This window comes from Hipposideros armiger, unplaced genomic scaffold (assembly GCF_001890085.2).
Source record: "Hipposideros armiger isolate ML-2016 unplaced genomic scaffold, ASM189008v1 scaffold_97, whole genome shotgun sequence".
Classification (NCBI taxonomy): Eukaryota; Metazoa; Chordata; class Mammalia; order Chiroptera; family Hipposideridae; genus Hipposideros; species Hipposideros armiger.
The window spans coordinates 1,564,546-1,591,483 of NW_017731447.1; the positions used below are offsets into that span (position 1 = coordinate 1,564,546).

A 26,938-nucleotide genomic window follows, 5' to 3' on the forward strand; every position below is an offset into this window, starting at 1 on the left:
GCATCCCAAGCGAGCTCTTAACCATCGCGCCACTCGGCCGGCCCTAGATGTATTTTTAAGACAGAGCCAACAGGGTTTGCTGATGGATTGGAGATGGGATGTGAGGGGAAAATGAAAAGTCAGAGATGACTTGGAGGATTGAACTATCATTTACTGAGATGGGGGAGCCTGTAGGAGCAATCAGTCTTAGAGGGGAAATATCAGGAGTTTGGCGCGGGGGAGGGTAAGTGTGAAATGTCTGTTAGACATTTAAGGGATGCTGTCAAGTAGGCAGCTGAAAATATGAGCCTTGAATTCAGGGAAGAGGTGCAGACTCTCTTATGGCTGGTATCGAAAGCGATGAGATCTATTGAGATGGCCAAGGGACAGGAGGATAGATTGAAAAGAAGTTTGAGAACTGAGACCCTGTGACACTCTAGAATTAAGAGGTTGGGATCATGAGGAGAAGTCTATGAAGGAATAACCAGTCAAGTAGGAGGAGAGTGTGGTATCCTGGAAACCAAGCAAAGAAAGTGTTTATAGAAAGGGGGGAGAAACCAGCGCTGTCAAATACCGCTGACAAATCCAGTAAGACAAAAACTATCAGATTTAGTAAAAATTGTCTCAGATGCTGTTTTTTTTTTTTTAACCTAAGTGGCCTTGAATGAATTTAGTTAACCTCTCTCCAGAGATAACAATGGAACCTGCCTCATAGGGTGGTTGTGGATGAGATAAATCGTTTGAAGTGCCTTCCTCAGCGGGCTATTGGATAGTTGAAGGTGGAAGTCACTGGTGGCTTTAACAGTAATGGTTTCAGGGGAGCAGTTGGGACAAATGCCTAATTGCAGTGGGTTCAAGTGTGAATGGGAAGAAAGAATTGGAGACAGCAGACGTAGCTCTTTTCAGTATGCCTAAAAAACCAGATTAGACAAATGGGGAGTTTATTCATGGGAATGTGGCGCCAAGAGAAATTTCCTCTCTCTCTCTTTCTTTCTCTCTCTCTCTCTCTCTCTCTGGAAAAAGTATGCCCTTTGTTTCCTTATGCTCTTCTTCTCAGTCTTTCATTCATTTACCAAACATTGATGGAAGGTTCACAAGGTGCCAAGGACTGAACTAGGGTGCTGGGTAAAGAATGATGATTAAAGGGTCTATCAAACAGCAGTGATCGCAACACTCATAAAGCTTCTATTGTCTGGTGGAAATAGGCTTTCTAAAAACAAACAAATAAGTAAATACAGATTCTGATTAACGCTTTGTAGGAAGAGCACAGACTACTTTTGAGAGAGAGAGAGAATACCGTGGTGTTATTTAGACTGGGGCATTACAAGACCTCTCAGCTGTGAAAGAAAGGTGGCCATGACGGAGAGGAAGAGCGTTCCAAGCAGAGGGAGCAGAGTATGCAGAGGCCCTGGAGTGGGGGAGGGAGACCTGGTGCTTTTGAGGATTGGAGAGGTGGCCAGTGTGACCTGAGAGTTAGGAACGGACCATGTCATGCTGAGCTTGGGAGGCCATGCTAAGATTCTGGATTATATCCTCGGAGCAATGGGAAGCCATTGAAAAGTTTTAATGTGGGAGGTGACATGATGAGATTAGTATTGGGGAAAAATTAATCTATGCTGCAGTGTGTCATGGTGAATGGATTGGACGGAGCATCAGTGGAAAAGAATACCAATTTAGGCAAAAAGATAGTATGTAAAAATATTTAGACTGAAATATTTACAATTTTGCTATGAAAAAGATGGAATTGAGAGTATCCTGTATTTAGCAGAATTTGCTGTGTTTGCCAGGTTTCTCAACAGCTGTGAAAAGAGCATTTTCTTGTTAAAAATAATATCAGTATAGAAGAGTCAGAAGAAAGTATCAGTGATTTCAGAATATTGAACATAAAATGAAACTTTGAAAAAGATTGTGGCAACTTTGTGAAAAATTATAAACGATAAGACCGTATCAACTTTGTTTTCCAGAAAAAAATACCAGTGACACGATATTAGAGACAGAACCTAATAAGAAAACATGAAAGTACACGAATATGAACCAAGAATCATTTACCTGTTTATGATATTTTAAGCGTTCATATCATATAAAGAAACATTAGAATGTTTGCCTTATTGTAGTATATGTACATTATTTTTATTTTTTAGAGTAAAACCAGGATTCTAAAACAGTTTATTGGTTAATAAATAAATATTTCAAAAGATCCCCTTTTCACTTTCAAAGGTGTCTTAGTTTGTATGATAAATTATATGGTTAGAAATAGCAGCTCTCTAACCATAGATCTCTTAGCCATAGAGATCAGACTGGTAAAAAGGGATCAAGTTAACAGTACAGGGCGCATATATTATTGCGCTGATTTGGGCTTTTCCCCAAAGAGACTTCTGAAAACAAAAGGGCAGTTATAATACCAAGTATTCCTTTATCAGTTCACCCACAACTCCAGGCCATGAATTAACTTGTTCTGAGCCCTCACTTAAAAACAAAACAAAACAGAAAAAAAAGAAGAAACAAGTTATTCCCTATCTAGATAGTCCACTCATGAGTGTTCTATCCTGGTTGTAATTCCAGTTTTCTTTCTCACACAGGCATTTTATTAGTGCTTTCCAGAGTCAGAATCGTGGGGATATTTTATCATCTGGAGTGTCTCTGCCATGCTGATCTAAGCTCAAACCTGCCAGTTTATGGGAGGTGACAGACGATAAACACCCTATAACAGCTGAGTGTAAGTAGATGCTGCTGTATGTTTTGTTTTACTGCTTAAAAAAAAAAAATCCCAGTTTTAAAGTTTAAAGTTTTTAAAATACTATGCGTTTTAATTGGGTTTTTAAAATTTTGTTGTTGAATAATGATGGCAATTATTATAATTCCAATAAGTGAATATTTATAAATAATGGGATTCCGGAAGAAATTAATCCCTTGTTGATGGAAAAAAAAAGTTAATGAAAACATTTCCATGCATAATACTTTAGCTATTAAGAAACATAGTGAGGATTCAAATGCATATGTGAAGAAATTTGAAGCATTCTCCATAGTGTTCTATCTCAGTTTTATATAATGAAATGCAAAATTACTGGTAAAGCAGCTGTTCTGAGTTTTTAAAATGCAACTGTATCTATACAAATAATTGTCTTTTAACACAGAATGTATTTTGGTTAACTTGAAATAAATACTGGGTTTTTTTTTTTAGTGGAAATAAAATCTTAATAGTTCTTTCTATTTGGAAATAATGATTTTCTTTCCCCCTGCTAATATAGATAAGAACACAAAATCTCTTTGGATTTAACTTTGTTTCTTAATCAACAGACTAGGGAAGAAGGGCATTTATTCTTTCTAATTCGAACATCTGAATGGTATTTGTCTTTCTCTGTCTGGCTTATGTCACTTAGCATAATACACTCTAGGTCCATACATGTTGTTGCAAATGGTAAGATTTTTTTATGCCAAGTAATATAGTCCATTGTGTATATATATCACATCTTTTTTATCTAATTGTCTATCGATGGGCATTTAGGTTGCTTTCATATCGTAGCTGTTGTGAATAATGCTGCAGTAAACATAGGGTTGCAGATACCTTTTCGAATTAGTGTTTTGGATTTCTTCTGATAAATACCCAGAAGTGGAATTGATGGGTCCTAAGGTAGTACTATCTAATTTTTTGAGGAACCTCCATATTGTTTTTCATAGTGGCTGCACCAATTTGCAATCCCACCAACAGTCATGGGGGTTCCTTTTTCCTCCACATCCTTGCCAACAGTTGTTTGTTGATTTATTGATGGTAGCCATTCTGACAAATGTGAGGTGATATCTCATTGTGGTTTTAATTTTCATTTCTCTGATTATTAGCAACGTTGAACATCTTTTCATAATATCTGTTGGCCATCTGTATGTCCTGTTTGGTGAAATGTCTATTAAATGTCTATTTAATTGGATCATTTGTTTTTTTGATGTTGAGTTCTTTATAAATTTTGGATATTAATCCCTTATCAGATGTATCATTGTTGAATATCTTCTCCCAGTTGGTAGGTTGTCTTTTCATTTTGTTGATGGTTTCCTTTGCTCTGTAAAAACTTTTTAGTTTGATATAGCCCTATTTTGTGTTTTGTTTCCTTTGCCCAAGGAGATATATCAGAAAAAATTTACTAAGAGCAATGTCAGAGAGCTGTGTTTTCTTCTAGGAGTTTTATGGTTTAGAGTCCTACATTTAAGTCTTTAATCCATTTTGAGTTTAATCTTGTGTATGGTGTAAGAAGGTGATCTAGTTTCATTTTTTTCACTTATATGTGGAATCTAAAGAACAAAATGAACAAACAAAATAGACTCATAGATAAGGAGAACAAACTGATGATTGCCAGATGAGAATGGATTTGGGGGGCTGGGTGAAAAAGGGGAAGTGATTAAGAAGTACAAATTGGTAGTGATAAAATAGTCACAGGGATGTAAAGTACAGCATAGCAAATATAGTCAATAATATTGTAATAACTGTGTATGGTACCAGGTGGGTACTAGGCTTATTGGGGGGGGGATCACTTTGTAAATTATATAAATGCCTAACCGCTGTGCTATACACCTGAAACTAATATAAAATAACATTGAATATCAAAAAAAACCCAAAAAACATCTGAATGAAATTTAAAAGAATTGAGCCAGTTATCTTGATATAAATTGTTTCTTACAATGGAAGTCATTATTACTTTTGCTATATCCATTGAAACTGTTTGGGCAAAACTTAAGAAACCATGAGATTTTACCAGGGCCTTGTTTTGGAATGCTGGGTTTAAAAACAATTAATAAATATACAAGATATTCCCCCACTACAATGGGGTTATTTAATTTGGGTCTATATCTGTGTTGTCCTATGTGGCAGTCACTGGTCACATGTAGCTATTGACATTTGATATGTGACTAGTCTCAATTGAGATGTGCCGTACATAAAACACATACCTCGTTTCCAAAACTTAGTATGAAAAAAAAGACCAAAATATTTTCATAATTTTTGTAGGAATCACATCTTGAAATGATATTATTTTGGATAAGTTGGGTTAAATAAAACACTGTTAAAATTGATTTCACTTTTTTAACTTTTTAATGTGACTTTTAGAAAATTTGAAATGACTTGTGGCTTACATTATGTTTCTAATGTACGGAATGGGTCTGTGTCATCATCTACAGTCAACATTCTTAGTCATCCGTTACTTAGCGTTCTGTAGGCCTTAAACTTCCGGGTGTGTGTGTGGATCAATTAATATAAATCCATATTGTTTTAAGAAGATGTTCTTTGTTTCATCAAATATCTACTGAGTACCTACCATTTGCCAGACAGTATTCTAGGCACTGGTGATACGATAGTGTACAAAATAAACAAACTCCCTGCTTTAATGGAGTTGACATTCTGTCGGAAAGACACAGACTAAAAACAAATAAATAAAATATATAATTTATCAGAAGGCAACAAGTGCTTTGGAGAACATGTAAGGGAGGGATTCAGTTATAAATAGGGTGGTGGTCTCGGAAGGCCTCACTGAAAAGGTGGTATTTGAGCAAAGACACGAAGGTGAGAGAAGGTATTTGAGGGGAGGGTGTTCTAGGCAGAGGGAATAGTAAACACAAAGGCCTTAAGGCACTCCTGTGCCTTTCTCGTTGAACAGGAGGAGGCTCGGTGATTGGTTGGAATGGAGTGAGTGACAGGGAGAGAAGGAGATGAGATGAAAGGCAATGAATGATCGCATCATATGAGCAGTGGTTTTTGTAAGGATTTTGGCTTTAAGCAAGATGAAAAGGAATTGGTGAGGTTTGAGAAGAGCAGTAAGATGGTTTTTCTATTGAGGCTGCTGTGATTAGGATAGCCTGGGGGTGAGTGTGGGAGCATTGCAAGGGTGAAGCAGAGAGGCCCAATTCAAGGCAACTGTAGTGACCCAGCTGAAAGATGTTGGTGCCTGAGACATGATAAGCAAGGGAAGCGATGGAAGTCTAGGTACAGAATACTAGTTGTTGTGAAATTGAATATGGAATGAGAGAGAGAGAGAGAGAGAGAGAGAGAGCTGTATCAACGGTGACTCCGTGTTTGGCCGGAACAGCCAAAGAAACAGCCTTTTTGTTGCATCAAGGACGATGGTGGGAGGAATAGTTTTGGGGCAGCATCAGGAGCTCAGTTCTGGACACATTAAGTTTGAGATGCCTCTTCAGACATCTAAGTGGCAAAGTCAAGGTGGGAAAGTCTGGAGTTCAGTGAGAGAGAGGTCCAGTGGAAGAGGCAACATCATTAGCATTTAGCCGTTATTTTAAAGCCCCGAGAAGGGTTGAGACCACCAAGGGAGCAAGAGTAGATCTAGAAAAAAGGAGGGCCAGGGGCCACTGCAGCATTTAGAGATTGGGAAATGAGCTGCAGTCAACAAGGGAGACTGAGGAACAGACCCAGGTGGGAGTTGGGATATTCTAGTTCCCAAGGAAACAAAGTGTTTCGGGGAGGCAGGAGTGACCAGCCTCAAATGCTGCTGGTGGGTTAGGTGAGCTGTCAGCTGAAACTTGATTAGATTTAGCGATGTGGGGGTTTCATGAATATTAGTGACCTTGACAAGAGTACTTCAGTGCAGCGGTGGAGACAAACGTCCGAGTGGAATTGGTTCAAGGGAGAATGGGAGGAAACGAATCGAAGAGGGTGAACACACAGACCCTCTTTTCAGGAACCTGTGGCATCAAGAGGAGTCAGAGAAACTTTTGGTTTTAGTTTTTTCAGATGAGAGAAATTGCCGTGTTTCTCATAATGCGTGTGTTAGAGCATTTCAGGATATTCTTCTGCAATGACCCACCGGATTTATCACACTGAAGACCACTGCCTTAGTGTGTCTATGTGAGGAGGGTTCGTGTTTCCCTTGGAGGAGGACTTCATAGGCTTGTGTTTAGTAAAGTGCGTGTGCATGTGTGTGTAGGCGTTGGCGTTGATAATGTTAAAGGTTGCTTTTGCAATTTCTATGAAACTCAGCTTCGTTTCTTCACGTTCAGGGTGGGTAGTCACATTCTGATACCCAAAAATTTTAAGGAAACCAATGTTAAACTACTTAGTTCTCCTCAACTGAAAGTGTTGAGAAAGCTAGTGTTTGGGGTAAATTTCTTTTTTTTTACGGTAAAGGAAGTGGCCAAAGCATTGGAAGAAACTGAGGCAGAGACATGCCCAGAGTCACAAGACAAAACATTACCAGAATAACTGAATCTGAGATCTGATTTACTAGCTATGTGGAATGCTTAATCTCTCTGTATTTCAGCTCCAACAGGTCTAAAATGAGGATTGTATTTGTTCCACTTACTACATGAGGTTTTTATGAAGATCAAATGGGATAGTAGGTGAAAGAGCTTTGTGAACTATAAAGCATTCTATAAATATTAAGTAATAGTGTTAAAAGCAAGTTAGGCTTAAGAATTTTGTGGCAGTATTTGTATTAACTGGAGAAAAAACGGAATGTGACAAAATCTTGGTTGAGAATAATTATAATACATAATGATCCTAATAGAATCTTCAAGAATCTGCCTATTGCCTATGTCAAGCTTTGTTAATAACACCAGAGTCTATCATATTTGGACCATTATAGAGTTTTGTGGCCAAGAGCCATGGCTGAGATCCAAACAATCAATCAGCTTATCCCTTAGGAACCTTGAAATTACTAAATATCTGACTAATTTGGTACTTGAATAGAATGTTAGTTTGCTGAAACTATGTGGAAGAGCCACTGTCTTAATGGAAAATATTCAAGCTATGATGATAAATTTTATGTCAGACTTGAGAGCATTTCTATTTTTGATACTTGAAGTGGGATTATCGTCATCCTTTATTTTTGTAAGAGATTGTGTTATGGGAAATTAAGAAATTCAAAATGGGTAGCCAAGGTCACTCCCATTAATGGTGATGTCAAGATGACAAGTGATTCTCTTTCTCAGTAAAGGAAATATAAAACTGGATAAGATGCACAAAAACAATCAGTTCTGGGCACCGGAAATTGACCAAAAAGGCAAACAATAAGTATGCTGGGGCTTTGGGTAAGAAGAGTAGGAGTTTGGGGCCTCTTGTGTTCCCTCTGCCCATCTCAGTTGGTAAGAACTGCAGTTTTATCAGCTTATAGTTTTTACCGGAAGTGAGAGACTCAGTTTGTAGCGGAGGCTGGGGTTTGGGGTAAAAACCCCACAGCTTTGCTGGCTAAAAGTGGCATGCACTACTCAGTTCCTAACGGGTGGGGAAAACCTACAGCTTTGCTACCTCGAGTGTGCAGTCCTGATTTGGGGCCACTAGCCAGAAATTTAATAGGGACATCCTGGAAATGAGAGCACTGTAGGAGGTCTGCGAATGGCTCTCCACACATGTGTGGTGACTGCTAAACTTTGCATATCCAGGGGATAGATACTCAAGAGAGCCCCACAAAAAGTGAAAGCCACGGGAGACCCCTCGAGAGCTTGGGCACAACTTCGAATGCTCCTTGAGCCACACACGACTCTGTCCGCGGAAGGGGGGAGCCTTACAGGTACAACATGGTTGGACTCAATCTCTGCCCAAATTGCTGGCTGACCACTAGCCTAGGCAGACACAGAGGTAGCTTCTAAGGAACTGAGCCAGAAAATAGAAATGCGATTTTTAAAAGCTAAGCAAAGACATCAAGGGCTGCACTTCATGGGAGACAGTTTCTACAGTTTAAGTTCAAGCAAGTTACTAGAACCATCAACCCTTAGAATCCTGAGATGTATCAGCTGATGAGTACTTGAATAAAATGTATATCCATCTAATGGAATACTAATTGGCAATAAAAAGGAATGAAGTACTGGTACATGCTACGACATGGTTGGGCTTTGAAAACATTATGTTAAGTGAAGGAAGACAATCATCAAAGGCCACGTATTATCTGATTCCATTGATATGAATTGTCAAGAACAGACAAATTCATTTATAATGGCATCAGAGAGACCAAAATACATATGAATAAACTTAATAAGAGAAATATTAAGTCCTGTACACTGAAAACTACAACGTTTTGCTGAGTGAAATAAAGTATACCTGAATAAGTGGGAATATATACCATGTTTATAGGTTGGAAGACTCAATACTGTTAATGCAGCCGCTTTCCCCAAATTGATCTATAGATTCAACAGTCATTGTCAAAAATCTCAGAAAGAATTTTTGTAGAAGAATATTTATAGAGATTGGCACACAGATGCTAACATTTATATGGAAATGGGAGAGAATCTAAAATAGTCACAGTAACTTTAAAAAAGAAGAATAAAGTTGGAGGACTTATACTAGATTTCAAAACTTACCATAAAGCTTCAGTAATAAAAACAGTGTTTTTTTTTGCATACAGTTAGACATCTAGATCAGTGGAATAGAATATCCAGAAATAGATACACATGTGGTCAGTTGCTTTTCAACAACGGTGCTAAGGTAATTCAATAGGGATAGCACAGTCTTAAAAAAAACAGCATGGCAGGCTGACCGAGTGGCACGTTGGTTAAGAGTTGGCTTGGGACACTAGCGCTGAGCAGCAGGGCCCCAGTTCGGATCCCACATGAGGGCCAGTGACGCTGCACCCTCTACAGCTAAGATGCTGGACAACAGCTCAACCTGGAGCTGGGCTGCCGTGAGTGGCTGGTGACGGCGTAGGCTGCAGTGGGGCTGCCATGGGCTGCTGTAAGCTACCATGAGTGGCCGGCAGCTGGCGTGAGCCACCGTGAGCGGCCATCCAGAGGCCAGCGAGTGACTGCCTCACCCGGGAAGAGCGCAATGATAATACCAACATGGGCCAGTGAAACGACGCCCTCCACAATTAGACTGAAGAACAAAAGGACAGCAACTTGTCTGTTCTCCTTCCCCCAACTCCCCAATGCTGTTCCCCTCCTCCAAGTCCCCAGTAAAACCTTTTAAAAAAACCAGCATGGCAACAATGGGATATCCATGTAAAATAAAATGTACCTCGGCTTTTACCTTACAACACACCCCAAAATAAACTTAAAGTGGATAGGAGACCAAAATGTAAAAAAAGCAGGAAGCCTTTGTGTCTTGAGCTTGATAAAGATTTAGTAAATCGGATATAAAAAGCATGACGTATCCAAGAAAAAAGGATGAATTGGACTTCATCAAAATTAAAGTTGGTTTTCCAGAAGACACCACCATTAAGAAAATGAAAATTCAAGCCACAAACGAGGAGAAAAATATTTATAAAATATATGTCTGCTACAGGATTTGTATCTAGAAAAAATTTAAAGGACTCTTAAAACTCAGTCATACGACTGCAACCTGATTTAAATATGTGCAAAAGATTTGGATAGACATTTCACCAAAGGAGAGATATGAATGGCAAATAAACACATGAAAAGAGTTCCAGCATCATTAGTCATTAGGGAAATGCAAATTAAAGCCATAATAAGATATTGTTCTACACCCTCTCTAATGGCTAAAATGAAAAACTGACAAATCATGTGTTTATTGGCAAGGATGTGGAAACCACCAGAATCCTCACACATTGCTGGTGGGAATTATAACGATGTCTTGCTAGCATTTCCATGCTAGAAAACAGTTCGGCAGTTTTAAAAATTCAACACACATTTAACAAATCCTCAGCAATTCCATTCCTAGGTATGCTGCAAGGAAAAATAACAGGATATGTCCAGACAAAGACGTGTATACAATGTTCATATCAGCTTCATTTGTGAGTGCCAGAAACTGGGAATAATGTAAGCATCCACCCTGAAATGAATGGATAAGCAAATTGTGGCATATCCGTAACAATGGAATGCTACTCGGCAATGAAAAGGAATGGAGTAGCCATATATACAACAACGTGGATGAATCTCAAAATAATTATGCTGCATGAAAAGCCAGACCCCACCAAGTACTGTGTTGTCTGATTCCATTTAGGTCAAATTCTAGAAAATGCAAACTAATCTATAGGGACAAGGAGCAGATCAGTGGTCACCTGAGGATGGCTTGGGAAGAGGAGAAAGAAAAGGATCCCAAAGAGAGGGACACAATTAAACGTTGAGGGGGATGTATATATTCATTTTCTTGGTTGTGCATGGTAGGTTCATGGGTGTATACATATGTCAAATTGTACCCTTGAAACATGTGCAATTTGTTGTGGAGTAATTACACCTTAATAAGGTTATTTAAAAAAAATTGTGCCCATTCAAAAACCAAACAAATATTCACATCAACTGGTGAATGAATAAAACAAAATGTGACCATACAATGGAAATTATTCGGCCATGAAAAAGAATGAAGTCCTGGTTCATGCGACTGATCCATATGACAACATGGATGAATCTCAAAAACATGCCAAGTGAAAGAAGCCAGACACAAAGGACTACATGTTGTAGGATCCTCTTTATATGAAATTTATAGAAAAGGCAAAGCCATATATCAGATCGGTGTTTGCCTTGGCCAGAGGTAAGAGCAGAGATTGTCTGTAAGCAGGTACAAGGGAACTCTTGGGGCGATGGAGGTTTCCTTGGTAATAGCTGTGCAGTTATAGAAATGACTAAAACTCACGTACATGTACACTTAAATAGATGACTTTCATGGCATGTAAATTATACCTCAATAAAGCTGTTAAAAAAACAGGTAGCCACTCAAAATTCTAAATTCACTTTAAGATGACCCTTCAAGAAATGGGGCTATCTGGCTGATTTCATGGTAATATATTGCTTTGGGACACTTTGGTGAGACCTGTTGAATTAATGTCCTATGTCAAATGCCTGATGGATTCTAGTTGTAAAACGGAATCTTTTATTAGTTTTCTTTCCCAGAATTCCGTGACCAGTAACAGCTGTCGTTTCCTTGCACGTGAGCACTGGTTTAAATGCTTCAGTTTCTGTCTAATAACTATTAACACCCCCTATGGAAAGAAATGGTAGTTTCTTAGATTAATGTTCTGTTTGTGTCAAGTAGTTCAAATGTGTGGTGGGAGGTTGCCCCCCACCCTTCAGTTCTTCAGGAAGGAAATAGATAGCGGCTTCACACCTTGGTATTTTTTTCAGATCTAGAAAGGCACACCCTTCTAGGCCTAGGGCATCCACGCACCTGTCCCCAACCCCAACTATGTGGAGATGTCAGGTAATCTGGGCATGAGATCCCGTCTGGGGACAAGACACAGAGCCCGACCGAGAGAAGGAAACCCTTCTGAGCACTTTCGGGCTGAGTCCGGCTGTGTCCTGCCCCAGACTAGGAATCTGGGTGTCTAGGGTTACTGACTTCATGCCTTTGCTCCTGCATGTCCTCATATGTAAAATGGAATTTTACTTACTTAGGTAAAAGGGGGTATCTTTCAGGTAGAAAAACTACCTGATTTTCATGAAAAAATCAGCATCTTGCTAGAACATTTTGCTCATGATTCTGCCCAAGTCCGTGAAAAAAGGAAAAAGAGTAATTTTTATTTTGGAAACAACCAATTCTTTGACTGAAATTCATTAAGCCATTTTCCCAAATAAGGTACCGACTACTTAACCAAATTCTACTTTTTCTCCTTTTCTCTCTTCCCAAAATAAATTCTTTATTCAACACAGATTTAAGGGACCCTCATATTTGTCAGGTACTTGGAAGACAAAAGAAGCACGGGGGATAAATGAGGATGACAGTTGATTATTTTGGAAATTCTGATTATTTCTGCCATGTCCTTCTTTTGAAAGAGAAGTACTTTTGGTGACAGGTAGATCCATGATACACAAAATAATAACCCTATTTTTGTACTTTTTGAGAATATTGAAAAATAATTTGGAAAATAACTCCTCTTTTTCATGAAAACGTTTGCCCATTGTTCACGTCCCTGTTGTGTTAATGATCGTGAATATATTATATTAAGCTGAAAATACTATCTGAAGAGTTGATTTGAAACTATATCAAAACAGGAGGAGTTAAAAATAGGTTCTACCTATTGCTTCAGACTTGTCTTTTAGTAACATGTGACCAGATCCTGCTTTACATGTACTCTTGGTTGAGTCACCTTGAGGACTTAAGTTGCTTGACCTTGGTTAGGCTCTTCCCTTGTCTATAAAGGGAAGACAAAGTACCTGCTCCAGGGCTGTGAAACTCAGAAATGTTGGGCTGAAGTGCCAGTGTAAACAGTTTCCTTCTGTACCACAAGAGGGAGATGTTGTCGCTAACCAGAGCTGAGGTCTGAGTTTCTAAAATGTGGCCGACAAGTTAGGATTCAGTGGATTGCTGGGGAAATGTGAAAGAAACAGATTTGTTGACTGTGTCAGGGGAAGAAGTACTCAGAGCATATAGTGATGAAAAGGAAGAGATTGTGAATAAAATTCCTCTAAAATAGGAAAGCTTTTGCCAACATAGATCATAGGTTTTACTCTAGGTAAACAGCCCTTTTTGTTTTTTGTCCATATCTGACAATTTTGATTTATTTGTTTTGTTTTCCTCCTACTCTGCAACTGTGTCTATAAATATTTTGTATCAAACAAATATGGAACCGAAAGTTTAGTTTCACAGTATTAGTCCTGGATAATTAATACTGGTTAAAGATAAGTTGGATTATTTATGCTCAGTGCCTTGGATATGTACAATATCTATTTGCCCTAAATCAATAAGTTAGAAAATCTTAGATTTTTTTATCCTGCCCCCCCCCACGCCCCACTTTTTCCTCATCTTTTGAGTTGCTGAATTTTTATATGAGCTGTTTTGCCGTCATATATAGCTCAGAAAGTTGGTTGTGAACAAGGAAATACATTGTTTCTGTGGACCAACCCTAGGGACGTGGAACTAACTTTAATATATAGTGAAATTTTGAAATTTGAAACCAAGATCAGAGCTAAACAGAGTAAAGTTGGCAGTTGTGGAATTATTCTAATAAGTTTAGAGAAATAGTTTTATCTCAGGTATGTGAATGTTTCATGTCAATGTGCTTTTAGGTTTAAATTGTTCAAGTCATCTTATTTTTCTAACACGTTGTGTTTTACGTACCTATAATTATACTTTAGCATCTTTTGTATTGGAAAATGTTGGGATGTAGAAAGAATCCTAGGCATCTCCTTTTACTCTGATTCCTACTTTTAGAAAGTTTCTGAGGCTGTTCCTGGTGCACAGTCAGACTGCCTTGGTTCAAATTATGGTGCCCACCACGTTTGAAACTCGACAAACGCAGAGTTATTCCTTCCATTTCACTCTCACTCATTTGAAATCTGGTAATTTCTTGAGCAAGCGGAAGAGACGTGGAATTACTATAGAAATTATGCATGATTTTTATCTGTGTAGCAGCCAATTAAAAATGACCATTGCCAGTACATCGTAAGGAATTACAGACTTATGAATACTTTTGAGATTGCAACATTAAAAAAAGAAAGACTATAAAAGAGAAAAGAATTCTGTAGCCCTGTTTACTTTTCTTCCACCAAGAAATTTGTTCTTGTTCCAAAAATGTGGGAACCTCCTTGATAATCTGTTGCCCACATGATTATCATCCATCTTCTTTATTGTGGTAAGAAGAAAATACAGAATAGTTGATACAGGGGCAAGCCGTCCCTTTTCTTTAAAGTTACTTTAAAAAATTACAGACTATTTCAAGCATATGAAGAGAGCATAAGGAATATTATGGAATTAAAATGTTATGTAGTTAGGTCCGGCTGAGTGGCGCGTTGGTTAAGAGCTGGCTTGGGACGCCAGCTCAGTGCAGAGCAGGGCCCCAGTTCAGATCCTACATGTGAGGGCCAGTGACGCCGCACACTCTACAGCTAAGATAGTGAACAACAGCTCGACCTGGAGCTGGGCTGCTGTGAGTTGCCATGAACTGCCGTGAGCAGCTGTCCAATGGCCGGCGAGTGACTGCCTCACCCAGGAAGAGCGCAATGATAATACCAACATGGGCCAGTGAAGCGACGTCCTCCACAACTAGACTGAAGAACAAAAGGACAGCAACTTGTCTGTTCCCCTTCCCTGATTCCCCAACGCTGTTCCCCTCCCCCAATTCCCCAATAAAATCTTTTTTAAAAAATGTTATGTAGTTATTAAAATATTATGTGTATTCATTCTCCCACAAGCCTATTCCCCCTTAGTACCTTACAGATGTAACTATACTGAATTGGTGTTTATCATTCTCATACATGTTTTTACACTTTTACTAAGCACAGACGTATTACTAAGTATAAATAGAATGGTGGTACATTTTTTTATCCTCCTAACAAATTTCTAAGTATACAGTACGTTCTTGTTCACTGCAAGCACAAGGTTGGGTAGCAGATCTCTAGAACTTTTTCATTTTGCATGACTGAAACTTGAAACGCACTGAACAGCAACTCCTCATTTCCCGACAACCATCATTCTACTTTGAGCTTCTATGAGTTTGACTACTTCAGATACCCCATATAAATGGTAATCATACAGTATTTGACCTTCTGTGATTAGCTTATTTCACTTAGCATAATGTCCTCAAGGTCCATTCATGTTGTCACATATGACAGGGTTTCCTTCTTTTAAAAAAGTTGATTAATACTCCATTGTATGTATATACCACATTTTCTTCATCCATCCATCCATGAATAGACCTGTAGGTTGTTTCCACCTCTTGTTGAATGTGAATAATGCTGCAGTGAACATGGGAATGCAAATATTCCTTTCAGATCCTGGTTTCAGTTGTTTTGGATAAATACCCGGAAGTGGAGTTGCTGGATCACATGGTAGTTCTATTTCTAATATTTTAAAGAACCTCAATATTGTTTTCTGTAGAAGCTGCACCATTTTACATTCCCACCAACAGTGCACAAGTGTTCTAATTTCTTCATATCCTTGACAATGCTTGGTATTTATTTATTCATTTATTTTGGATAATGGCCATCCTAACAGTTGAGATGATATCTCATTGTGGTTTTGATTTGCATTTCCTTGATGATTAATGATATTGAACATCTTTTCATGTACCTGTTGGCCATTTGTCTGTAGTCTTTGGAGAAATGTCTATTCAAGTCCTTTGCCCATTTTTAAATCATTTCATTAATTTATTTACTTACTAGCTGTTGAGTTGTAGGGGTCTTCATGTATTATGGATATTAACATATCCATATGTGGTTTGCAAATATTTACTCCCATTCTGTGGATTTCCTTTTCACTCTGTTGATTTAGTTTGATATAGTCCTACTTGTCTAATTTTTTGCTTCTGCTGCAACATCAATGTCGTGAAACTTTTTCCTTATGTTTTCCTCTAGGAGTTTTATGGTTTCTGGTCTACGATTTAGTCTTTAACCCATTTTTTAGTTTACTTTTGTATACGATATAAGGCAAGGGCTCAATTTTATTCTTTTGCATCCAGTTTTCCCAGCACCAGTTATTGAAAAGAATGTCCTTTCCCATTTGTGTTTTCTTGGTGCCCTTATTGAAGATCACTTTATGTGTGTGAGTTTATCTGGACTCTGTATTCAGTTTCATTGGTCTACAGTCTGTCCTTATGCCAGTACCAGTTTGAGGAGAGTAGCTTTCCTACTTCTTTAAGTATTTGATAGAATTCACCAGTGAAGCTATTGGTTCTGGGCCTTTGTTTGTTGGGAAGTTTTTGATTCAGACTATTTACTAGTTATAGATTTGTTCATATTTTATATTTCTTCATGATTTAGTCTTGGTAGGTTGTATGTTTCTAGGATTTAACCCATTTCTTCTAGGTTATCCAATTTGTTGGTATATAATCTTTTTTATGCTTGTGGCATTAGTTGTTATGTCTCTTCTTTCATTTCTGATTTTCTATTTTTTTGTCTTTTGTTAAGGTTTGTCAATTTTGTTGATCTTTTCAAAAACCAACTCTTAATTTTGTTATTTTTTTACTCTCTTTCATTTATTTCTGCTCTAATCTTTATTATTTTCTTCATTCTGCTAACTTTGGTCTTAGTTTGTTCTTTTTCTATTCATTGAGTTGTAAAGTTAGCTTATTTGGGATCTTTCTTTTAAAGATTTTTATTGGGGAATTGAGGGGATGGGAACAGCGCTGGGGAATTGGGGGAAGGGGAATAGACAAGTTGCTGTCCTTTTGTTCTTCAGTCTAGTTGTGGAGGACGTTGCTTCACTGGCCCAAGTTGGCACCATCATTGCGCTCTTCCCAGGCAAGGCAGATCAGTTGCCGGCTTCTGGACGGCTACTCACTGCGGCTGCTGGCCGCTCACACTGGCTGCTGGCTACATACGGTAGCTCATGGCAACCCACTGCAACAGGGACTGCAGCCTATGCCATCGCCGGCGACTCAGGGCAGCCCAGCTCCAGGTTGAGCTGTTGTTCAGCATCTTAGCTGTGGAGGGCAGTGTCACTGGCCCTCATATGTGGGATCCGAACCGGGGCCCTCTGGCATCCCAAGCCAGTTCTTAACCATCGCGCCACTCGGCTTGCCCCTTTCTTCTTTTTTAATGTAGGTATTCACCACTATAAACTTTCCTCTTAGTATTGCTTTTGTTGCATTCCATAAGTTCTGGATGTTTTGTTTTTGTTTTCATTTATCTCAAGGTAGTTTCTAATTTCCCTTTTGATTTCTTCTGTGACCCACTGGTTGATCAAGAGTGTGTTAATTTCCACATGCTTGCAGATTTTCCAGTTTTCCTTCTGCTATTGATTTCTGGTTTTTTTCCATTGTACTTGGGAAAGATACTGGGTATGATTTTTAATCTTAAATTTGTGTAGTACATGCTTTCAAATAAGATATAAATTGTATCTGTATTTAGGTATAAAATGTGAGAAAAATAACTTATTTTCTTCTCATATAGTTGGCCAGTTTTTACATGCGTTGTCTTTTTGGTTTGGTTGACTTTGTCTTTTTTGTTTGCACCATCAACAGTGCCCATACATAGCAGACGTTCAATAAATGTTTGAGTAGATTAACCAATTTATTAATACTTGTTTTAATTTTAGCTGTGTTATTCTTTTACACTGGTATATCTGTCTATTTTAGACCACCTGGTTTTAATTATTAGAACTGGTAGAATAAGACCCCATTCACCATTATCATTACTGTTACTATTTGTCAGATTTTTCCTGGGCTATTGCTGCATCCTTTTCCTTTTGGATGAACTTTAAATAATTCATTACTTTCCCTGTAACACTATTATGATTTTTATTGACAGTGTATTAGTTTTCTGAAAACAATGTAAAGGCATTTATATTTTAATTTTTCTGGCCTAAATGAGTATTGCATGTTCATCTGATTTATAAGTTCCAGGACTTTTGGGTCAGAGAAGATAAATCCCCAGATTTCCTTTTTGAATAAAATTCAAGGCAATTAAAGAAACCCATGGCAGCAAACAGAATCATGCCACATGTTTATTCTGTAAAGACAAGATGTTTTCTATAGGGAGCAGCACCTTGAAGTCTTGACCTCCTCCTTACAAAAAACATGGCTGTTGTGGTACCACATGTTTCTGACTGAGTAGGTTCTTGAAAATAGATAGTAATATCTGTACCCCGACTTTTTCTCTGATTTACTTTTTTTATGGTAAAGAAACAGTACACAAGGCCTGCTGGGTTGATGAGGGAAGTCTGCATAACTTTTTCACACCTGCTTGGATTCTGGCTGCGGTATTTGCGAAGTGAAGAACTGAAGGCTGGTTTCTCATGTGTTTTCAGACCACTGATGGCTCTGGGCCAACCCATTGAGCCTTTGTCTTTTTTCTTGCATAAAACTGCCTGTTTTTCACCTTAAATGGAGATGCGAGGCACTTCAGAGATGTTTGTTTCTGTCCTATGCGTGCCATCTGTGGTCTCTTGGCATCTTAGACAGGTTCCTAAATTGACCGAAGTGTCTGTCGTTCAGTACCCAGAATGGTCAGGATCCTAACCCATTTGTTGGCATAACCAGTGCTGCAGCACACACCTAACATCCCATCCATCAGTTCTGTGGGCTCAGTTTTGAAGTTTAAATAAGCCCTTTATTGAAAATAATTGTAGATCTGAAGAAGAGTTGCAGAAGTAGTTCAGAGAGCTGCCACATGTCTCTCACCAGTTACCCCAGTTGCTGACTCTGACATGATTCTGTTATACTTGTCGAAACTAGGGAGCAAACATCCGGTACACTGCTATTCACTAAAATCCACACTTCATTCAGATTTCCCTAGTTTTTCCCGAATGTCCTTTTTCTGTTCCAGGGGCCACCCAGGATATCACATTTTGTCATCATGCCTCCTTAACGTCCTCTGGTCTGTACCAGATTTTCAGACTTGCCTTGTTTTTGATGCCCTTGTCAGTTTTGAGTAATGCTGGGTAGGTAATTTTGTCGAATGTCCCTCAGTTTGGATTTTTCTTACGTTTTTCTGATTTTTAGACTGGGGTTATGGGTTTTTGAGAGGAAGACCGTTGGAGAAAGGACATTCTTTATTGCATGTATGAAGGGAATATGCTATCCACATGACTTATCCTGATGATGTTGACCTTGATTACCTGGCCAAGGTAGCGATTGCCAGATTTCTCCACAATCAATTTATCCCCTTCTACTATTTCCATACTCTACTCTTTGGAAGTACATCACTAAGCACAGTGTAAGTTAAATTTAATAATTTTGTTAGTTCTTACCTATCTGAACCCTGTTGTATTTAAACCATGGCTATAATGTTTCTGTGCTTTGACAGTGTCGGTTTCGTGTTTAAAGCCTTAAGAATAAATAAAAATTGCCTAGGCCTAAGAGGAACTCAGTATAGTTAGTAGCTGTTTTGAATCTTGCTTCTAGTCCTCATATGTTTGGTTTATTGGTTTTATTTTAAAGTCTTCATACCCTGTACCCTGCATCCATGTACCACATGGCTGGCTCTGTTCTGCTCATATGGCCTCACAGCTTGTATTTTATCCTTCTAGCATAAGGAAGCCTCGTTTTTCTTTCACTGTTGGGGAAAGAAGGTTAGCATGACAATATTTTATCCATACTGAAGTTTTATCTAATAAATATACCAAAATGTATGTATTCTAATCAGTTGGGTAGAAATCTTTTTACGTGTAAAATTGCCATAAAGATTTATGAGTTTTAATGCTCTGACATCTATTCTGACACCGTAACAGGTGGGTTAGCCCTCCCCACACCTCTGCTGCCTGTAAAGTAGCTGAACCATAGATGACAAATTGCTTGTTGTTTTTGTGGTGTCTGTGGGGCAAAATTCTCAATGAATTTAATTTTTTTGTCTGATTACTTTTGCACTCAAGTCACATGACTTTATTTACATGTTCGCTTCAAGTCCATTTCTAAATAGGAATGTAAGAAGAATAATATTGTATTGTTTTAGCATGTAATGGGCATGCTCTTGAAATGACATATACAGATAATGATTTGTTCATGGAATCACCTTGTGATCAATTTTGTGATGCCGAAAATGACCAATTTTGCAAACCCACATGTGCAGACAGTTTGTTTCATCCATAGTTGCACATGTTTCATTAAGGTGAACCAGGAGCAGTCAAAATATTTGTTCAGAACATTTGAACTTCACGTTCCTTCCTATTGCTGTGAGCTTATTTGAGAAATTGTTTGACGTGTGCTATTTTGTCTTTAAGTCAATCTTAGAATCTAGTACTAGGGAAAAGAGTTCAAAAACTACATGGTAAGAAGGCTTTGGCTCACTGCATGGTCACTTGGTGTGACAACTCAAACACAGAGTGAGGCTTTTAGTCACCACAGGGGAAATCCTTTCCCTGGCCCCTCAATTCTACTTTTAATCACCAAAAAGATTCTTAAATTCATGTTGGGGGATTCCCACTTGTTCGATTTAGTAAGCCTCCTTTCGAGTTTTCATATGTGAAGAATGTGGCGTCGTATTGGTACTGCATACATTGTATATCTCAGTTGCGTGATGGCCGTTCATTGTAGCGTTCCTTTTACTATTACTCATTCCTTTTGTTCTGAGTATGGTTGTGCATGAATGCAAAAGGCTGAGCATTATAAAATGAAATACAAAAAATGAATTCGCCCTCAGGTAGGTGAAAGGCCTCTGAAGTTTAAGAGCTTTGGCTATATACTGGCTTTTTTACCTGAAGTAAGTAAAGAAAGCTCCACAGAGCTTTTAGATGCAGGGGGCCTCCGTGCCTGCCTGGCTGTGCACTAACTGCACCCCCCCTGGTTAGCTGCAGGCTCTTCTGTCCTTCGTGCTCAGAGTCCGCCATATTTTTACTGCTCACATCTTGCCAGGTGTGCTTCCTGGAGTTACTGTTCAGGTGAACTTCTCAGGCCTTGAAGTGATCTTCAAAGAGATGATAAATGTTGAGCCATCTGGGGGGAAAATAATACCGGGATGAAGAGCTGTGACATGCCATGTGTAATGAGCATGCTAAGAAAAAGTCAGTCAGAAACCACCTGTGTGGACCACCTGTGCCGTGCCCGTCCTTTCCTGCGTGCGTGGGAGAGAAAGCGTGGCTTCTGTAGGGATGAGATTATATCAACTCTCCTGTTTGCTCAGCTCCCCTGTTCCCGCAGGATCATGGGGAAACCCCAGCTGTACACGGGACCTGCCATCTACCCACTGTACCGCTTTGCAAGCACGCTTGCAAAATTGAGTTGCAAATGGAAGTTTTCGTAAATGAGAGGAAAACGGGTAACTGGCAGACAGAGAGCTAAGTCCCTGGGTGCCCTCTGCCTTGTTGTCTCCTCACATGGTGCCCGGGCCCCAGTGGGGGGTTGTTCTCACCGAGGATTCTGTAGAGATATGACAGATTGGGGAAAATGGCAGGGACCACGGCTGTCTTACCCTAAAGACACTCAGAAGTCCTCCCACCCCCATCCAAAAGCCAACAAACCGTAAAACACAGTTTCTCCTGAATTTTCCTGGTTCATCCTCAAGCCTTTATTTTCATGAAAAACTACATTTTTATGTCCTTATGCCAAGAAGGTTCAGCTCTGTAAGAGTGCTTTAAAATTGTTATCCCCCTGGAATGTTGCTTCTCCTTGAAGATTCCCTGGATTTTCCCTCTGGTTGTAAGATTTCTGGAAATTTTACATTTCAGCCCCCTCCTGTCGGCCTGTCTGTGCTTTTCAGTGGACGTGAGTCCATCTTGAAGTCCCTGCTCCATGCCGGGTCTGCAGGAGAGTGCTATGGGGCCGCCTGTGGATTCCAGGCCACTTCAGTCTTGGGGGGCGGGGGGTGGTCTTCATAACTAGACCGTTTCTCAGGGACGGTTTCTAGGCTGCACAGTGATTATGTCTTTCAGTCAAGTTGTTTCAGCTTTGTCTCTCTTCTTAACAGTCAGATGCAGAAACCACAGCCTGCATATCAAGCCATCCCATCTGATTTTGACTTGATCCAAACTCAGAGCATCCCAAAGTAGAGTTGCACAAGGGGATGTAACGGCTTTGCCTGGAAGGTTGACGCCTACCCTAGACTAACGTTCATTCATTCAGAAAACATTTATTATGCTCTCCTTTGGGGCCAGGCTCTGAGGTGAGATGGGAGCACAGAATTAAAAAGGCCAGCGCTGCCTTCAGTAAGCTTCCAGTCTAGTGAGGGAGAGAGCCTGCAGCGTGGTGATGGAGTAGCAGCTGGGAGGACCTGCAGGCCAGACACTCAAGGCTAATCGTCCTGGAGGAACTGACATAGGACCTTGGTTTGGGAGGATGGATGCAAGTAAGCTTAGAGGCGATGAGGGTTGTGATAAGTGGGGGAGACAGAGAGCCAGGGGGAATGACAGGTTCTGAGGGAGCTCCTGGGGGAGGGTGCTGCCTGCTCAACAGCCCATGGGAGCTAGAGACCCAGGAGCATGCTGGAAACTGCAGGGTGTCAGGACGCACTTGAGGTTAGGGTTTGTTCAAGAAAACTTCTGAGGCAGTTCAGTTATGAGCACGTGCTAACATCGTATGACAATTCTGCGATGCAAGAGAAGAGGCCCCTGGTCGCTTTATTCTTGTTATAGGAAGAAAGAATGATTAAGTCATCATTTAAAAGACTGTCTGATTAAACATCTTTCGTCTCCACCTGATACTTGACCGTCAGCTGGGTGGATGGTCATGAGTTTTCCAGAAGATGCCTGAACCTTCTTAAAGTTCATTAGAAAATTACATGGGAGAAAAAGCCTTTTATCTGGAATTCTGCCACTTGCTTCCCACTGGGATATTCTGACTTACACAAGTGGGCAGCTTGGCTCTGCTCCACACCAGGTCTGGGGCAGTTTTTCTTTTACAGGTTCAAGGTCACAGTGGAGTTTTGCAGGGGTCTGCTGATGACGAGCTTTGGGACCCAGGCTGAGGAGAGTTTGAATTTTTTACCCTGAGGGCAGTAGGGAGCCACCGAGGGAATTTGAAACCCCAGCCATCAGCATGGGCAGTGGATTCGGTGCAGTGCAAAGCTGGAGCAGCAAAATGGAAGTCAGCAGACTAGTGAGTGATCCAGGGAAAAAACGCAGTGAGGGCTTTGAGTTCAGTACCGTCTCTTCCTCATCCCCCCTCCTCCCCCAGCCCTTCCACCTGGAGCAGCCCTGAGACAGCAGCAGAGCTGGGGGACAGAGGCTGCTTGCTGCTCCTCCATAAGTGCTGGTTTTAACTTTTTAAATTTAGGTGGTGATTGTTCTTACCACAATAAAAGAAGAGATGATGATAAGGTGATGATGAAAAGACGTTAGAGGAAGCAGCCAGACTAAGATAAGAGCTCAGAGAAAGGAGTCAAGGCCTTGGAGGGTGGGATGGGGTGGGGGGAGTAGGGGACTCTGCCCCCAGCCCTGGACCCAGTCGCCCCGCCCCCTCCTTGCCCAGCTGGTCCCATTTCTGTCCTGAGGTCTCAGAAGCCTGTTCAAGAGAGCAGGTGCTGCAAGGCCCCTTGAGGCTTGCTGAGAACCTCCTCCAAGCCGCTTTCTCCCCATTCTGTTGGTCTAAGCAGGCCCCGGCCAGCCCAGATTCAAAAGGGTGGAGAAATAGAGTTCACTTTTTGATGGGAGAGCTGTCAGTGTCACATTGCAAAGGAAGGTGAACCCAGGGAGGCATTAAAAGAAGAAAGTTTCACACCCGTGATATCATCTGACCTTGGCCTTGGCCTGGAGGCTGTTCTCAGTTATTCCTGCTCTAATTTGCTGTAATTACATAAGGTTCTGCCCGGCCTCAGAAACCATCAGGCTGAACCGACTTCAGCCTCCTTCAGTGTACCTGCTGTGGCTACAACAGAACCTTGAGAGATTCCCTCGCCCCAGGTGGCACACCTGTTGGCATGTGATGATCTGCGCTGTGTTTTCTGGTCATTGTTTAATGGCGTAATGGTGTCATTCAGGGCAGAAGTGTAGCCAGGCCGCAAGACACATAAGGGAACCTGACCTTGGGGTGGGTATTCAGTGGTTTGGGGGTCACACCCCTCTGATTGCTTTCACCTTTGGTGTCTCCATGTTCTTACTGCTTCCAGTGTCTTCTCTGTTCTCTTATAGTATAACATTTAATCGCTGTCATGTCAACATATTGCCATAAAATCAACACTCCATAGCTACGCTATATAGATTGTATAGGCATATTTGAGAATATGTATTGCTCTTCTAAACTTGATGTGAATATAGAGCCTTGTCCTTAACTTTTATTCCTGTTAGAAACCTATATTCAAAATGAATAACAATGCTCATTCTGCTTTTCTAATGTCATCCAGGTTGCAGAAAATATCTGCCTCTGAGAACTCAGGAGGAATTACCTTGTGGGCGCAAAGGGAGTGAGTCATACCTGTAAGCTTGGAAATGAGAGTTCATTTGAGCCTCTTCATCCAGTCAGCGGGTTTCCTAGGCAACCACTTATGTATGCAGTAATTTAAAGATGAGGAACTAAGAGGTATGTACTTGGAAATGTTAATCTTCAGATGCAACCCCTGTCAAACTGAGACATCAGTTTTCATTTTTTTTATTTTATTTAAAATACGTAAATAAAAGCTTAACACTTAATTATAGAAAAACACACGATTAAGACGCCTGTGTGTATGTGTATGTGTGTGTGTGTGGGGTGCTTCATCTTTATCTTTTTAATACTTTTTCTCTGGTTGGAGTGTTTATATATATATATTGATGCTGGCTTATTTGTGGAAGCAGAAGAGAAGTTACTGCTTGACGTGATTTCAGGTAGCTGTGAAGTTGTTTGGAAAAGCAGGTCATCTTTTCCTGTGCCTGGGTCTGAGTGAGTTCTCATCAGTGGGCTTTCCAGGATGTGGAGAAGTTTATTAATCCTTAGTGTCTTCTTTCAGTGCTTGAATTTACATTGATCCCAAAGCTGTGGTGGTTTCCGCCTACCTTAGATCATACTGAAACATACTGCTCTGGCTCTGGGGAGAGGGTAGTAGGGTCACCTGGGAGTAAGAGTGAGGGGCTCTCAGCGAAGCAGACAAACCCTGGGTTTGCTAGACGTTTTCCTCCAACTCTTCACACTCATCCTTTTATATAGGCTTCCATTTGGATGTCTGCAAGGATCTGCTAAGCATTTCTTTTCCTCTGTGAAACACTAGCACTCCCAGACTTTACTGAACATGCACTTGCATTAAATTCAGTTCCATTTTAATGACTATGGTGGCTTTTTTTGCTCACACCAGGGAAAAAAGAAAGTCCTACCTACTGGTTATGTGACAGGCTCATTTTCAGTAGTGTTAGAAATCATCTGAAAAGAGTGAGATGAGTGAAGCATCAGCAGTGCTAATTTTAAATAGGGTTATGTTATGACCCTTGGTCAAGGGTTCTGTAGAAAGCTGAAATGCAAGTGAAGTATAGAAAGTGGCCGTTTTTCTCATGGAGGCTGGAGGAACCTCCCCACCCTGAACACCTGTGGGTTTTATGAACCTTTGGATCTTACAGTCACGGTGATCTGAATTTTCTTTTGGATACCCCATTGAGCCCCTTTTATCACCAACAATGTTGAGACTCTCCTGCTACAGAAATGTGGCAGATTACGTAGATGAACTTGGTCCTTAAAGCTTTTTCCCTGTTCCCTAGCTCTGTAGAAGAAATGATGGTAGCAAATCCTGGTCTAGAGTCAAGGCTCTGGACTTTTTTTTTTTCCCCCTATAGCAAGACTTAAAAAAAAATTTTAATTCTTAGACTCAAAGTGTATGTAAGTGTACTTCCTTCTAGAGAAGGCCATTTTGACACTGTCATTTCAGTGGTATTGATGATGCAGCTCTGAACCTTAATATTAGCTCGTCTCACTTAATGGCATATTTGAAATGTCAAGCTGTAGTTTATAAACTGCCTTAAATTATGTTTGAACGAGGTAGATTATCAATAAGGTAATGCTTTGGCTTACCATTTTTAACATCTTCGTTTTTGCATTTTTGCGAGATGAAAGATTGATTTATTGATTCAATGCATTCATTCACTGTTAGTTGCCAGTCACTGTACTAGGCATTGGGGATACAGAGGTTAAGACCTCGTCTCTATTTTAAAGGTGCTAACAAGTCCAAAAGGAGATATCTGCAAATAAATATCATTCAAAGAAGAGCAAAACACTTGGGTAGCTCTTGATCTATGCCAGGCACTGTTCTAAGTGCCTTCTAGGCATCTAGGCGTTCATGTGTGAATTGATACAGAAGTCCTATTTGTTGTTACTATTATTTTCTCTATTTTACACATGAATAAACTAAGGCCCAGGGAGGTTAAGTACTTGTCTGAGGTCATAAAGCTTGTTTTGGTTGACAGTCAAATGTATTAAGTGCAATACTAGAGCTGTTGGTGGAATGCATTGGCAGAGATCCAACTGGGAAAATGGTGAGTAAAAGTGTGGCTATCCATGAGGTTTTCCCAAAGGAGACAATTTCTGAGCCAGTCTATTGAGAGGAGTAGAACAGCTGTGAAATACTTACTTAATATTTAGTACAAAATGCTGCATGGTAAATGGGTTCATAGGTTGAATCAGTGACAACATATGGGGAGATAGTAAAAATATATGAGATTCCTGCATCTTCACGATACATGACAAGGAAATAGATTTCCAATTTAGAGGCAAAGCTTTGTTGCCAGTTGTTGTAAGATAATGATAAAAAACTTGCCACTTAAAAAATTCTAAAAAATATTAATTTACTTATACTCTGTAAGCATGTGGGTAACTGC

General features: G+C 39.9%; 1 long non-coding RNA gene across 1 annotated transcript in view; it reads left to right on the forward strand.

Moving 5' to 3' along the window:
* The window catches only part of LOC109384619 (uncharacterized), a 122,280-nt gene that overhangs the window by 46,897 nt on the left and 48,445 nt on the right, over nucleotides 1-26,938 (forward strand). The window contains exons 3-4 of the long non-coding RNA XR_002124441.1: nucleotides 2,559-2,695; nucleotides 24,505-24,680. This is a non-coding gene — a long non-coding RNA (uncharacterized LOC109384619). The remainder of the gene's footprint in view (nucleotides 1-2,558; nucleotides 2,696-24,504; nucleotides 24,681-26,938) is intronic.